The sequence below is a fragment of the Mycteria americana genome, chromosome 1 (assembly GCF_035582795.1).
Source record: "Mycteria americana isolate JAX WOST 10 ecotype Jacksonville Zoo and Gardens chromosome 1, USCA_MyAme_1.0, whole genome shotgun sequence".
NCBI lineage: Eukaryota > Metazoa > Chordata > Aves > Ciconiiformes > Ciconiidae > Mycteria > Mycteria americana.
In genome coordinates, this window is record NC_134365.1 from 52,261,077 (window position 1) to 52,274,992 (window position 13,916).

Genomic DNA, 13,916 nt, shown 5'->3' on the forward strand with positions numbered 1-13,916 from the left:
AGAGCCCTCATCCAGTGGCCATCCAACCTCCAGCATGGCAGCTTTATTTAGGTTTCTACCTCACTATCTAGAGAAAAAAGGACTGGTGCTGTAAAAAAAAAAAAATCTAGCGCTGTCAATCAAGTTACAGCATAATAAATAAAAGAACATTTTAATTTTTAAACTTTTTTTTTAAAGACACAGTGTTATTTACTTTTTGTAAAAGAAAAGAAGTCATACTGGTTTTGAGAGTTTGTTCTCTCAGATCTCCACACCAATAACCAGTCAAGGCAACTCTGGGGTGTCTCTGCTTCTTCTCTTGTGCACAAAATCAATGAAAGATAAATGTAGAACATGAATGCTGGTACCCCCAGCTGTCAGTCCAACACTGCATATTGGTACCATAAAAGCTTCTCTGGCTACCCTGGTTTTGCAAACCCGGGTCTTCAGTTGTAGTTCCCAAACAAAGATTGATTCCTGCATCCTAATGACTTAGACTAACGCTTACAGCAAGGACTTTATCCACTGCGCATTTTAATCTAGGAAATATACTATCTCAAGGTACACATTTTAATGCTTCTTTATTTGGGAAACACAAAATGAAGATTTAGCAGACCTCACATCTGTATTCTAAAATTCAGAATGACTTCTAAAAGGGAATTATTTAAGGAAAATAACAAAGTTACATAATTTGGTGTGCCAGTACCATGTTATTCTTGCTCTCCTATGGCATGTTAGAGGATGAGAAGGAAGAAACCTGACGGACTTCCACAAGAGACTCACAATTTGCTCACCACCAGCTGTTCGGATGCTATTGACTAACGCTTAGTGGCCAACTGGGATGATCTTTTTAATTCCATCAAAGCATACTTTTGTTCCCAATGACATCGTAAGCAATAACCCAACAGAGTGATAAAAACCAGTCATAGCTTCTGTGTCATTGCACGTCAAGAACATTCTGAACTGCAGTTATTGTGCTGGAATGATAAATCTTGTGACTGTTAAAAGAAATAGCAGCGCAATATTGATTTTAAAGTATTATGCATTGAACATCACCGATGCACTGGGCAGACAGAAGATAATGTCACTCTGAGAATTTCCAAATAAAGTTAGAAATAGACAGTACAATGCAGACATGCGAGACATAAGAAAAGACATAAAGGATGTAAACTCCAAATACTGGAAATGCGTCCCTTTTAATAAATCCAAACCGACAGTTTAGATCTGAGGTCTACAGCTTGAGGGTCAAAACCTAAATCCCAATCGGCAAACTACCACTGGTCTGTCTCTGAGATACGATGCGGAGCTGGAAGATCCAGGTTGGATTTGACGATGTGAGCGCCCCTTGACTTTTAAGATGTCATTTCCCTCAATTTATGTTGTTGTGCCACGTTGTGCCGTTTCTGTATTTTGCTACCTATGTGAGGTCCAGCTGGGAAGGCGGCCAGCGCATCTAGCGAGCTACCGCGCACCACCAACCCCTCAGCCTCCCCTGACCCGAAGCGGAGGCGCCCACCGCTTCGCTCCATCACGACCTGAGCCCCCCGTTCGGTGGGACAAGGACGGCCGCCTCTCCCCGGGCCAGCGCCTCGCCGAGGCCCCTCGCGATGCTCCGGGAGGACGAAGCAGCGCTCCGTAAGCATCTCTCAACTGGTACCCGGGGAAAAGCGGGTCTCTGCTCGCCAAGCCACTCCAGCCGGCTGGTAGCCGGGTGCCGCCGGTGGGCCAAGCGCTGGGCTGGCGGGAAGCTCCTCCCCAGGGGTGTAGCACAGGAAGAGGTGGAGGTCGGGGGAGCCGCCGGAGCTCCCTGCGAGCCTGTGGAGTTACCGTTACCCACTTTACTATGTGTGTGTCTTATATTACAGCCATGCTGCACATCAGTGGCCAGAGCGAGGGGAGAGGGGAGGAAAAGCCTGTTTACACAGACTGCAAACCGCCTGGGGAATAATGCAGGAAAGGAAGTGAGCCGGCTCTCTGTCTGACTGCTCTGACTTCCTGCTCGCTCTCTCACACAGGCACACACACACACACACACACACACCCCCGGCCGAAAAAAAAAAAAAAAAAGAAAGAAAAAAAAAAGGGGGGAAAAAATCAGGATCTCATTACAAGAGCAACAGAGCGTTTGCAGAAGACTGTCAGCATGGAGAACCAGGGGATTTTACCCAGCTCCCTCTAAACTACCAAGAGAGAGCGGAAAAGTCCCTCAGGCTCTGGGTAGGTACAAGTGCTGCTGCGCCTGCCCCGACTCCTGCAAAGTTTCGGGGGGCTTCGAGGAGGGGAAGGGGAGGCCGGCGGCTGCTGCGGGGGCCGGCGCCCCCCTCGCTGGCGGGGCAGCGGGGGGGACACCGCGGGGCAGCCCGCGGGCTGGAGGTGAGGAGCGCCGGGAGGCAGCGGGGGGAGGAGGGCTCGGAGCCACACACGGGGCCGGGGCCGGGGGGCCCGGGGGTCCTGCCCCGGGGTCGGGCCCGGCCAGCGCGGCGGTAACGAGGGCAGGGGGCGGCGGTTGGGGAGCGGCGGTTGGAGGGCGCGGGGCGCTGGGGGGTGGGGTGCTCGCGCCGCCTCAGGGGGCCCCCCGCCGGGGTCGAGGGCTGCCCCAGGGGCCCCGCCGCCCGCCGGTAGCTGCGGCTGTAGGTGAGGGGACGGAGCGTGTGTGGGGGGCGGGCGGGCGAAGGGGAAGGGGCCGAGGTGCGAGGAGAGACAGGGCCGGGAGGGGGGCGCTGCCTGACAGGGCGCAGCGGGTCGGGGGGAGCCCTGGGACCCCTCGCCGCCCCGCAGCCCCCTCGGCGGTGCCGGGTCGTATCCTGCCCCCCCCTCCCCGGCCGTGTCCGGCTGCCGGGGCCGCGCGGGCCTGCCCCGTACGAGCAGCATCATGATAACGGCGTTTGGGGTGGCGGGGGCCGCCCGGGTGCCTGTCACGGCGGCGGGGGGCGCCGCGGGGTCCCCGGCGCCGCTGCGAGGCCGAGCGGGGCCGGGGTGGGGTGGGGGGAGGAAGGGAAGGCTCCTGCAGAAACTGCAGAAGGGGCTTTAAAGAAGAAAAAAAAAAGTGTCGGGAGAGTTTCTGGCTTGTCTGGAAACAGCAAGACTAATTGCCATGCGCTTCCGGTTTGAAACTGGCAGCAGACAACATCTTGAAAATGAGTCACTGCAGCTCACAAAGAAACTCTGTGGTTTTCTCCCTCTCAGGTTTATATATTTGCTCCTTTTCACAGTTTCCTTTGTAGTCTTCTGCATTCTCCCCGGCCCTCCCCGCTTTTCTTAGCCACCCCCTGCCCCAAGACCCCTTGGCCGACGTGGATAGTTTCCACGACCAACCGAAAAAACACTAAAAATGTTTGTAAGGGAAGGGGGAAAAAAAAGGAGAGAGAGAGAGAGAAAGGGAGAGAAAGTGGAGAGTTGTTTTTGGATCTGGCTTTGCTGAAGGTTAGAGGGACTCTGATGCTGCAGGGGGAAAAAGTTCCCTGAATTTTCCACTGGCTGCAGGAAGAGAGCCCATTTAGTCATGGCTAAGTAATGTCTGCACACACACCAACTAATCTCATTAGGAGTTTCCGTTCCCTAACACAGGAGGGTTTTGTGAAGCCCTGTCAGCCTTTTTAACATTGCAGTTGAAAGGGAGACAACTTACATCTTTATTTACATAGAGGTGTAGCGCTAAGACAAGTTTATACAATGCAGCATCTTTTCGGTCATGAGGACTCCGAAAGTCAATGGTTTCATTTAATTTCAAGCAGAAAGTCATGGTTCATCGCATATTTTGCTCATACAGACTTTTTGATTATTTAAGATTAAATGTAATTTATGCATAAACAGTTTCGTAGGGTGAAGTTCAGAAATGGGGTACACAGAAGGCTGTGTTATGATAAGCATGTTCTGTGCATCTGTGACAATTGTGTGTAATTGCATGATTAAAAGACTCTTGTGCCAAGATACCGAGGTGATGGGCATGTTTGAAAAGTATATTCACTCACATAACCTTGCTGTATTGGTCCTTTACATATTTAATTTCCAAGTGATATTTATTTTGTACATATCACTTGACTTAGTGGTTTGTGTAATTATTTCGTGATGACTTATTTTCATAGCGGTCCTGAAAAAAGTCTGTGTTCAGAATTAGAAATATTTTTGCCATGCCCCACTGATCTTTAATTTAAATTAGAAGTTAACAACTTTCTGCAAAAAAAGTCTGGAGCAAACAAAGAAAATGGAGTCTTGCTTGCAAGTGGGTTTTAATTTAAAGAAATGTCAACAAATATGAATAAAATTGCATGTAACAGGAAATAACACTTAGCTAACACTTACTTGGATTATCATGTGATAGCATTAAACTAGCAAATATTGTGCAAAAAAGTAGTACTTGGATGGAGAACTAATTGCAGTATACCACGTGTTTACCTTTGAGGATCTTCGGTGTTTCCTGTACTTCCTATGTCCAAGCTGCACAGAAAACTTCTTCGTTAACATCACTTTACAGAGGACTTTCATTAGTAGATTAGTGACACAATCTCCAGACACAGATGCCTCTTGATTTCCTAATGGGGCAGAGAAGAATTTTTAGAATAGTATGTAAAACAGAAAATGCCTAATCTCTGTTTCAATCAAATGCAGTCATCAGGTAGAGAGAGCTATTTTCCAGTTTTGGAGTTTTATTTCTTTTGTAAAATTCTAAATTTTAGAGAGAGGTGCATTACTGGGCATAATGTTGAAAAATTTGTTGAATATGTTATGGAACAGTTAGTGTGGTGTACAACACCAAAACTCTTACTGAAGAGTCTTCCCTAGCTCTTATTATCTGTCTCTGAAATATGGACATTAAATTGTCCACTTACTGCATTAAGTATTGCTGGAATTTTGGTGTGCCATCTGCTGAATCAGTGTAGATGAAGCACACACATTCATACATACATATATATATATATATATAGTCTATCTACACTATATAAATTTCTATATTGTATTCACTTAGCATAAGTAAAAACATCTTGATGTCCTCATAGAAAAACAGATGTAGTAGTAATATTGTACTGGTTGTGTGTTCTGTATATTTGAAAGAGTGAATGAGAAGTAATCCATAGATGTGTTAAAAATACAACAGTTCTTTTTGGAATAGAGAAAAAAATCCAAATATCAAATAGTGCATGATGGTTTCCACTCAAATAATAAAAATGTCTTAAAGGTGTTTTCACTGTAAGTATGATTTTATTCTTTACCTTTATGAAATATAAAAGTGTGTGAGAAGAATATGTACTGTCTGCTAAGGGATGAGATATTATCATAATTGCTTATATCTCGGTTTTCCAAATCGCCTCCATGAGTTGTTCCTAAAAAGATAAAACCTACAGGCTTATATCCTTTCTGATATCACTGACTCCACCTAGATGCAGCAGCTGAAATAAGCAACACAATCTCAGGAGGAGAAACTCAGCTACAGCCTTCCTTGTAACTGTGTTGATGAACCACTGCACACATGGATGCTTTCATATGTAGAAACAAAAATCTGTTTTGTTTTATTCATTAGCAGTTCTCACTGCTTACTGATTCACAGTGGTTCTTTGCTCCTGTTACTTAATGTTATTTCATTAAACTCGAATCATTAAAACAAATCAGGTATCTTACTCCAAAGACTAAAGTATTCCCCTTTACTGTGCATGAGGTCCGGTTATGTAAACTTTACCTTCTCGTTGGAATGCTCTTCTTGGGATGGAGGCCAGCTTCAGGGTGTGTTATGACAGAAGTATTCTTGTGGGAAGGTATTACAGCTCTAGTGACTTAATATAACTGAAGCTAAAATCTACCTTAGTTTAAAGTCTGTTCTAGAGGACTTAGCACAGAATGAAAGTCATATTGCAGGTTCACCAAGGTGCGTGGAGCTTGTTGCTTGCTCTGACAGCCATATGTTTACATGTAGGAAGACAGGTGTATATATAATACATACGGACCCTGAGGTCCATCAGGTGTTACAGAAAATGCAAATCTTTGATTTGGGAATGCAATCACATGACAACAAGTTGCTTCAGAAAATCAAAGAAAAGAAATAGATGCCAAAATAAAAAGTCATTTGGCTACTAAAGATAAGGGAGAGTGCGATAAGGCTGGGAGAACCAACATACAGTTATTTGCAAAGCATGTATTTTATAAAAAGTTATTTTAGCTAGTTTATCTTGATGACATCATATAAAATTTGTATGCTTATGTAGTTACACTTATCTCTGTGAATGGTTCTCTGTCATAGTACTACATAACCTAAGATAAATTAGCTTGTACTTGCCACAAAGATACGGCAGGTTGGACTCATTTGTGCAATTCAGGCTATTTATCAGTCCATGGTTTTCTTCTGGTGGCGGTGGCTCCAATGTACGGCATGCCTGGACGCTGCTGCTTGAATCCATCTTAGAGCCGTGACACTGATTATAGGACGTGGTTAGCCTGGGCCAGTTTCAAAGAGTACTGTTGGTTTTGGGCTGCTGTGTATCTTTCGTAACCACGCCCAATGGTTCATGCAACAGGCTGTAACTTATGGGCCTTTGAAATTATGTTGCACCGTGTATCATCGGGTTGATTCACCATAGCTTTCTCCTCGGTGTTTCCCACAATAGGGAATCTCATAGTCCTGAATCATTAGACAGATGTTTACTTCGTCTGTGGCTTGTTAAATGAATCAACTAATATTCTAAAGGCTGTTGAGAGCTCATGAAAGACTGAATATGCCTGTTCTCATGTTGAAGTATTCTGTTGAATAATGAATCATTAAAGAATTAGTCATGATTTTGAGGAGAATGTCAAGGTGTAGGTACAGGAAGTCCACCTCACTGCACTGCAAAATACAAAGCCGCATGTATGGAAACAAAGCAGATGAAGCACAAAGTACCTCTTATCTGTGCACTTCACAAAAAGAAAAGGCATCTTTGTCCTTAAAATTTTCTTTAACTCATTGTGGTTTTATATGCCAGTAATTATATCAGACTTCAGATTCTTAAGGGTTTGCTGTTGAGAGTGGATTTTAATTCAAAAGCTCTTTGAAGGAGACTTGCTGCTTTCCTAAAAGCAAAATCTGAAGAAAATACCAGCCATAAGCATTGATATGAAAATATCACTAAGGTACTACCTGCCAGGTAATTCAATACCAATTAATAACTGTGTAGTCATTCTGCATTTTTAATTTTGTATGAATACTGTGGTAGTTTTTGCAGTACCAGAAAGTACCCTGTTTAATCAGTGTAATTCAGTATCTCAGGTCAGTATCTCAGAGTGTAGTGAATAACTAAATATTTAAGTAGTTATTTTAAAGTTATATTACAGTTAAGAACATTGGAAGCCAAATTTTGCCATGCCCTAAGCAGATACAACTCAGCTGAAAATTATACTTTTTTTACTCATATGGAGTTACAGTTACCAACATCATGTCTGATTTTGGCCTGCGCTTGCTCAAGTAGCATTGCTGTGACTATCTAGAGCAGTGGGGTTTGTCCTTTTCGTATCTGTGGAACCATAATTATTTTTGAGCAGTTGTGCAGATGCCTATGTTGCGGTTGAGCCTACTGTAGTAGTACTGTGGTACTTTTGCCTCTCCTTCAGGAGGAATCCATTGACCCCTGCATTCATGGGCCACATGGTGAAAACTGCTCACCTGTATGATGACACTCATGAACTTTTAAGATAAGGATGAATTAACTATGTAAAGGAAGGTTTCTGAAGACTATACCATGTGCTCTGTCTACATCTGAGCAGTTAGATACAGCTCAGGGTCTTCAGGGGAAGAATTTCTGTAGGAAGCCACAAACTTACTTTGTTTTGATCTTTTAAAGCACTTAGGCATGTATTTATTTTTGAGTGTGTCAGCACTTCTGTTAATGCACTGAGACTAACTGCATGTTGCAAACATTTAAATGCTAGCTGAGGCCTTGAATGTAACTAGGGCATTGGAGTAGCTCTTGCTTGCTCTGTGCAAGTGTCCTCCTAGTCTTCTGTAGCTTTGCTCTAAATTTTGCTGTGTCAGGATGTACTGAGTGTGTGAAGGATACTACCCATTCTATGGCTTGTCCCAGACCCATTTCAGAGAGTCGTTTCAATCATGTCTGTGTCTCTGCTTGCCAATTTACTACTCAATATTTGAAGATTCAGAATATAGCTTGGATAATCTTTGCAAATACCGATTACTACATGTTAATGTATTTTGGCTGTCATGCAAACAACCCTGTCTTAGTTTCTTCAGCTTTAAAGTATACAATTTTTTTATCTTGTAGATCCTAACTTGAAGATACTAGGTCTTGAAGATCCTAACTATCTAGATACTAGATACTTGAAGATTTGAGGTACTAGGAGAGGAAAACTTACATCTTACACATTGTCTTTTAGTTTTAGCTGTCATTAAATTATGTAATGAATCATTTGGTTGTAATTTTTATGATTCTTGCCAATCATTCAACATTGGTAAAAGCTTTCTAAGCACTAATCTAAGTATTAAGTGCTGTTAATACAATTTTACAAGATGGGTCTTTCTCTGAAAATATTAGCAAACAAGCAAAGAAGTTTGTGTAAAATATGCTGCCGCAGCTGTACAAAAAAGAGTAGACTCGGATTATATACTTCATCTAAAGAATCTAAATGTTTTTAATCAAATGTCCTCCTAAAAGTTTCCCATCCTCATTTTGCAAAACAGTTGACAGTTCATCTGGAAAACAGATTTCTATTATGCATCTGTTTGCCTCTAATGTGGTGAGAGCACCTCTTTACTGTATCTCTGTATATTTCTTAATCTCTTTTTTTTTGTTTTTGTTTTGCTATGAAGAAAATTGATCAGATGTATTTCAGTTTAAGCTTTTTGGGAAGGATGCTAATGAGTGTTATTGCTTTTAAATGTTTATATTGTGGTAACGTTGAGTGGCCTCTGTTGTATCAAGTCACAATACAGCACAAACAAAAAGTTTGTAGGCTCAAGTACCACTATTATCTCTTCCCAGCAATTAACAGTAATTCATGAGAAGCAACAATCTTTAAAAAGCATTTAGAAAGTAAGAACAAATTCCTATTGCAGCTCTGTTAGTGAAATCTGGAGAAAGTTGACTACCTTCAGAGAATTTCTTGCATGCTAGACTAATATAGCTGAGATGGGAATGTGAGTTTAGATTCTAGATATAGACCTCTGAAGTCTGGTGACTCAGAGCAGACTCAGAGCAACTGGCGTGTGTGGTTAGTTTAGCGAACTGCAAGCGTGGAATAGGGCTGGTATAGAAAGCATGACTGCAGCACTCCTTCAGTACTGCTGCTTCAGTACTGAAGCTGTCTGATGCAAATGCTTCCAAAACAGAACAGTATCAAGGCTGGATTGATTCCCTGGGTAGGGTACAATAAAACTGGCTGTGCAATCTCATCGAAGGTGAGGAGAGGGGATAGAGTCTTTATGTTTTATTTAAACATGGAATCTTATGCAGGATTCAGTGTACAAATCAAAATAGTGGCTGTTACGTATCCTGAGCAGCAGAGACACTAACAAACCAGTTGGTGTATTGATGTCATTTCTAAACATAGGCAATCTAGGCATTTTGTATACAGCAAAGGCTGCTGTAATCATTGAAATAGTGTCCCATTTGTGTGTCCTTCATAATTTGCAGCAGCCATGGGAATTAGTTTAAGTACACAGGACACGGGCAGTACAGGAGAGTAACAACCAGATCCTCTGTTGGCTGAAATGTCATGTATTTCATGATACGTTCTGTTGGGTATTCCAGTGTTTAATGAACGAAGTTAGGGGAAATGTGTAGGTGTGACCTTCAAGTTCTTGTTGGTGTAGTAGACAAGTGAATAATGTCAGAAGATAAGAATCTTTTAATTTGGTTTCAGTTTAGCTTAGTGCATGATAAACATGCGTATCAGAACTTTGATTAGCACTGAGAAAGGAGGGGAATAGCAGATTTTTGAGATTTTGACATGTAAGAGTGATTCTTAATTTAGGTTTTTACTGTAAGACCGTTGCACACAGAAATAATAGCATTTAAAGTGAAAAATATGGACCTTGACTAGTGCTGTGACTAGTTGCTCATTTTTTATGACTAAGGAGCTTACGCCCTGGCTCGTGCTCCAAGAACTATTGCAACAGCGGTAACGTTTTGGGAAGAAATTGTCCAGATAAAATGTCTCTATATGTATGTAAGTTACCATCTGCTGAATTGTGTTACACCATTTTCAGTATAATGCTATGACTGACTCCCCTTGCAACGTGAGAATATACAGGTAAGCCTGTGTTATTTAATAGTTTAACGGCTCATTTTGCTAATCCAGCAAATTCTGAAAATTCAGTGTGCATAGGAAGGTGAGCTCTGACTGCCAGTGTAAGCTGCGATGATCTTGCCGTGCTTCAGGTCTCGTGGAAATTGCCAGCCACCTCTGTTTGCCTGAACAGAACTCCCAGGACTGCATTTCCTGTCCTTTTGGCCAGGTTCCTCTCTGCTGACAGTATTAAAAAGACCTGCTTGTTTATCTAAGTTTCTAGTCTAGGAAAAATTAGTCGAGAGGGGAAGATTAGTTTAAAAATCTGAATATGAAATATATTTAAAGCAACATTTGAGACAGTTGGTAGTATTAATACACCATTTAAAATATTAGAGCCACTAGCATAAGTTACAAAGCATTTGGTTGCTGTCACAAAATTGGAAATTTTAATACTTCAGTTTAAGAAGGGAGTACAGGTAGGGAAAAAGCATTTGCATTTGGGAGTAATCTTGACTTGATACGTCAAGTAAACTTTCAGAGTAGTCACTGGAGGCTGTATCCTCTGCCCTCTTTAGCTATTCTTTTTGTTTTCATGCATATTTTCTCTGAATTTATCAAAGGGGCTATCAGAAATTTTATATAGGACAGTCAAATAATCATGATATGTGTCCTACTGATGCCAACAAAAATGTAAGAGAAAGTCATATGGGAAAAATAAACACATAGGTCTGGCTTTGAAAGCAGAAGTCCCTTGGATCGCAGTGTAGCGTATTGCCAGCATGCCACAGATGTGCACCACATGAGCAGACAGAAAGCAGTGTGAGGAGTCTGCATTAATTTTACGTCTGTCCCAAGGTGAATGGTTGGAGCCATTATGGATTTATGTAGTTTTGTTTACAGCTAGCTTTAGAAATAGTTGAGCAGGTTATTTTTTTTAAGCCTTTCACAGGGAGGCAACTAGCCATGTTCCCTCCTGCTAAGGGCTTTTACTCCAGTCGGATTAAAACTGTTTCTTGAACTGCATCCTTATGGAGAATCTGAAAACACTCGTGTTTTAGAGGCGGTGTCATCACACCTCTGCTTGGCAGGCAACCAGTCCTTTGTTGTATTAATTGGGAGGTTGCAGAACTTTCTTCCTTTGGACATCTGCCTCAGCCTTTCTTTGACTTAGTTAAAAAAATTAAAAACTGCAAACATTGTATTACCAAATGTACTTACTGGAAGCATTACTGGACATGTGTGTGAGTGCTTTCTTTTCTGCAGTGGAACTTGATGTTATCCTATAATATTTTGCTAGGTCTTGCTGCTGTCTCTTTTGTGTTGCTCTTAACCACAGGAGTCTGTTTATTTTTTCAAATGTGCTGGGCCAGAACAGTGGGTATTCTTGCTTGAGAAGGAGACCTTGTAAATTGTTACTGTAAATAATCTTTTAAATTAGAATATAAAGTTAAGAGAAGACTATTATGCAGGAGTGGCAGGGTAGGCATACCTCATGTGACTCTGTTAAGTACATTGGCCAGCAAAACCCTCTGTGCTTTTTTGGCGCATCCAGTCTGGGTTTGTGTGGCAATATTACTGTAGTTTTGCAGCAAATTGGAACTTGTGTGCTGGGGCACTCTGTAACTTTTTCTAATGTTTCCACTGGGTGGTGCTGCAGGAATTCCTATTTTTTTTTTTTTTTCACTTGAATCTGCATTTCCCAGAAAGACGCCTCTAAAATATAATAGGAGGAAGTCCTGATTTAGAAAGTTTTTGCAGTTTCAACACAATGGAAGAACTCAGAGGATGCTCTGGCAGGAAATGTCCTGGTTGCTGGATGTGGAAAAATTACCAGCGTTCTGTATCATACACACAGTCAGTTCCCTAAAGTGCCCTGGGTATGGATTGCACCGTTAGTTTGATTTATTACCTTTAACAGAGAAAGTTCTGCATCAAGTTAAAACAGGTATGTTTACACACTTAGTTGTGAGCTTATTTTTTCAAGGCCAATTAAATTAGCAGTAAGATCTCCTTTGATGAGTATTTGAAAACTTTCTGAGTAAACAAATTGATGTTTGTTTTTCCTCCTTTCTGGCAGAATCACTAACTTTTCACCAACCACATCCTATTTATCACCCTTGAAGCATCTCTGTTGAGAAATAAAGCATGAGGACTGACTCAGACTTTTGCCTTGTTCTTTCAAATGTTTCTGAACAAACATTTGGGCAGATTTGGCAGTTGTCTCTAACCTCTCATGATATACTCATTGTTATACCGATGAATTTTCAGTGAAAAATGTTATGGCTGACTGATTTTTTGGTTATTCTAGAAAAGTTTCTTTTCTTGATCAGCACCCTTTTGCTTCTGTAATCAGATGCAAAACAAGTGTGCTTCAATTTTTATAGAGACTAAAATGTAAAAGAGAAAAATTGGCCTAGAGGATTTGTAAGCTGTTCAACTTTCCATACGGACATTCACTTTAGAACTATGTTAAAAATGTATACAGCTGAAACAGCTAGAGACTGCCTTATTCCGTATTTTCTCTAAATATACTCTTTGATATTTGTCATTATGGAATGGAATTGTTTTGGTGATTTCCAACAAAAGTTTTTTAAAACTCACATAACTTATAAAATAAAGTTTTAATATAATTTTAAAATGAGTATGGTTTAGCAAAATCTCAATTTCTAGTATTGAGAAACAGTGATTAAAATAAGTAATGACAAAACAGGCATGTTCTTTCACGTGTTACTGCAGCAGTCATCTCAAGGGTTAAAATGAACCTGAGACACTTAGAAAAATAAAACCAGAGCTGCTATTACAAACTGGGACAGATGTAGGAGGCCAGGTTTCCTGTGGCCCATTTTCCAGTTTCCTGGCTGCAACCTGCAGAAATAAAGGAAGCCGAATGCTAACGTGAATGAGAAGCTAACAATGCCCCACGTCACGCTGCTCAGAGAAACGTGCTGTTGGCCAGAATTAGTATACAAAAGCAGTAAATGGACGTACAAAAAATATACACACTTTTTCCAGAGGAGTCGAAAAGGAAAAAAAAGGCATCTGTTACAGTGAAGTGCCGTGTGCTTGCAAAAGCACACACTTGCCTGCAAGGGAAATGTAAGCGGAGGTGTGTGCCTGCTGTGGTGGGGCATAAGAAAAGGAGCTGAATCTTTTGCAGCTGCTTTGGCTACAGAAAGAATTGGCAGTTTCTTCATACACTAAGGGAAATTAATTTCCCTGCCTGACTCTGCCTCTTAATCCTTTTCATGTACATGTCTGATCACCATGTCTCTGTCACTACCTGTAGCGCATAATGCTGGCTAACACCTTTTATGTCTTCCTGATTTAATTGCTCTCCAGCTGATTTTTTCAGCCTCTGGGCTCCCCAGCCAGTCTGTCCCACTCAGCTGTCCCTCCTCTGCCCCAAGTTCCACGACCTGGTTTATAGCTCAGAGTCCCAGATATGGACTCTCTTCTATGGACTCTCTAAAGCAACAAGGGTCTGGTTTTGATCCTAATGCCTGGAGAGATTCCTAGTTTTAGCCTTCAGAACTTGTTCATGTTGATTGTCCAGGATAAGCAGTATATCTCTTTATTTTAGAAAGGCTGTGGGGCAGCTAACATAGAATGTGGAGAAAGAACCTGGGTAGGAAACCTGGAGTATGTGGGAGAACGGAAGAACACAGCTGTAATATAGTTGTATGGAAGCTAAGGACCTCTGCAGAGGTCCTGAATGCTACAGAGCTGCT

The 13,916-nt window shown here is 41.8% G+C and overlaps 1 protein-coding gene across 2 annotated transcripts in view; it reads left to right on the plus strand.

The window, feature by feature from the left end:
• The first annotated feature begins 1,739 nt into the window (after positions 1-1,739).
• ELK3 (ETS transcription factor ELK3) overlaps positions 1,740-13,916 on the plus strand; it is a 40,892-nt gene continuing 28,715 nt past the window's right edge. Inside the window, exon 1 of one of the 2 annotated variants that reach the window (XM_075497425.1) lies at positions 1,740-2,196. The gene's annotated coding sequence lies outside the window, so the exon portion shown is untranslated. Of the gene's footprint in view, positions 2,197-10,073; positions 10,210-13,916 lie in introns of those variants that run through there. The other variant, XM_075497431.1, reaches the window with a different exon arrangement.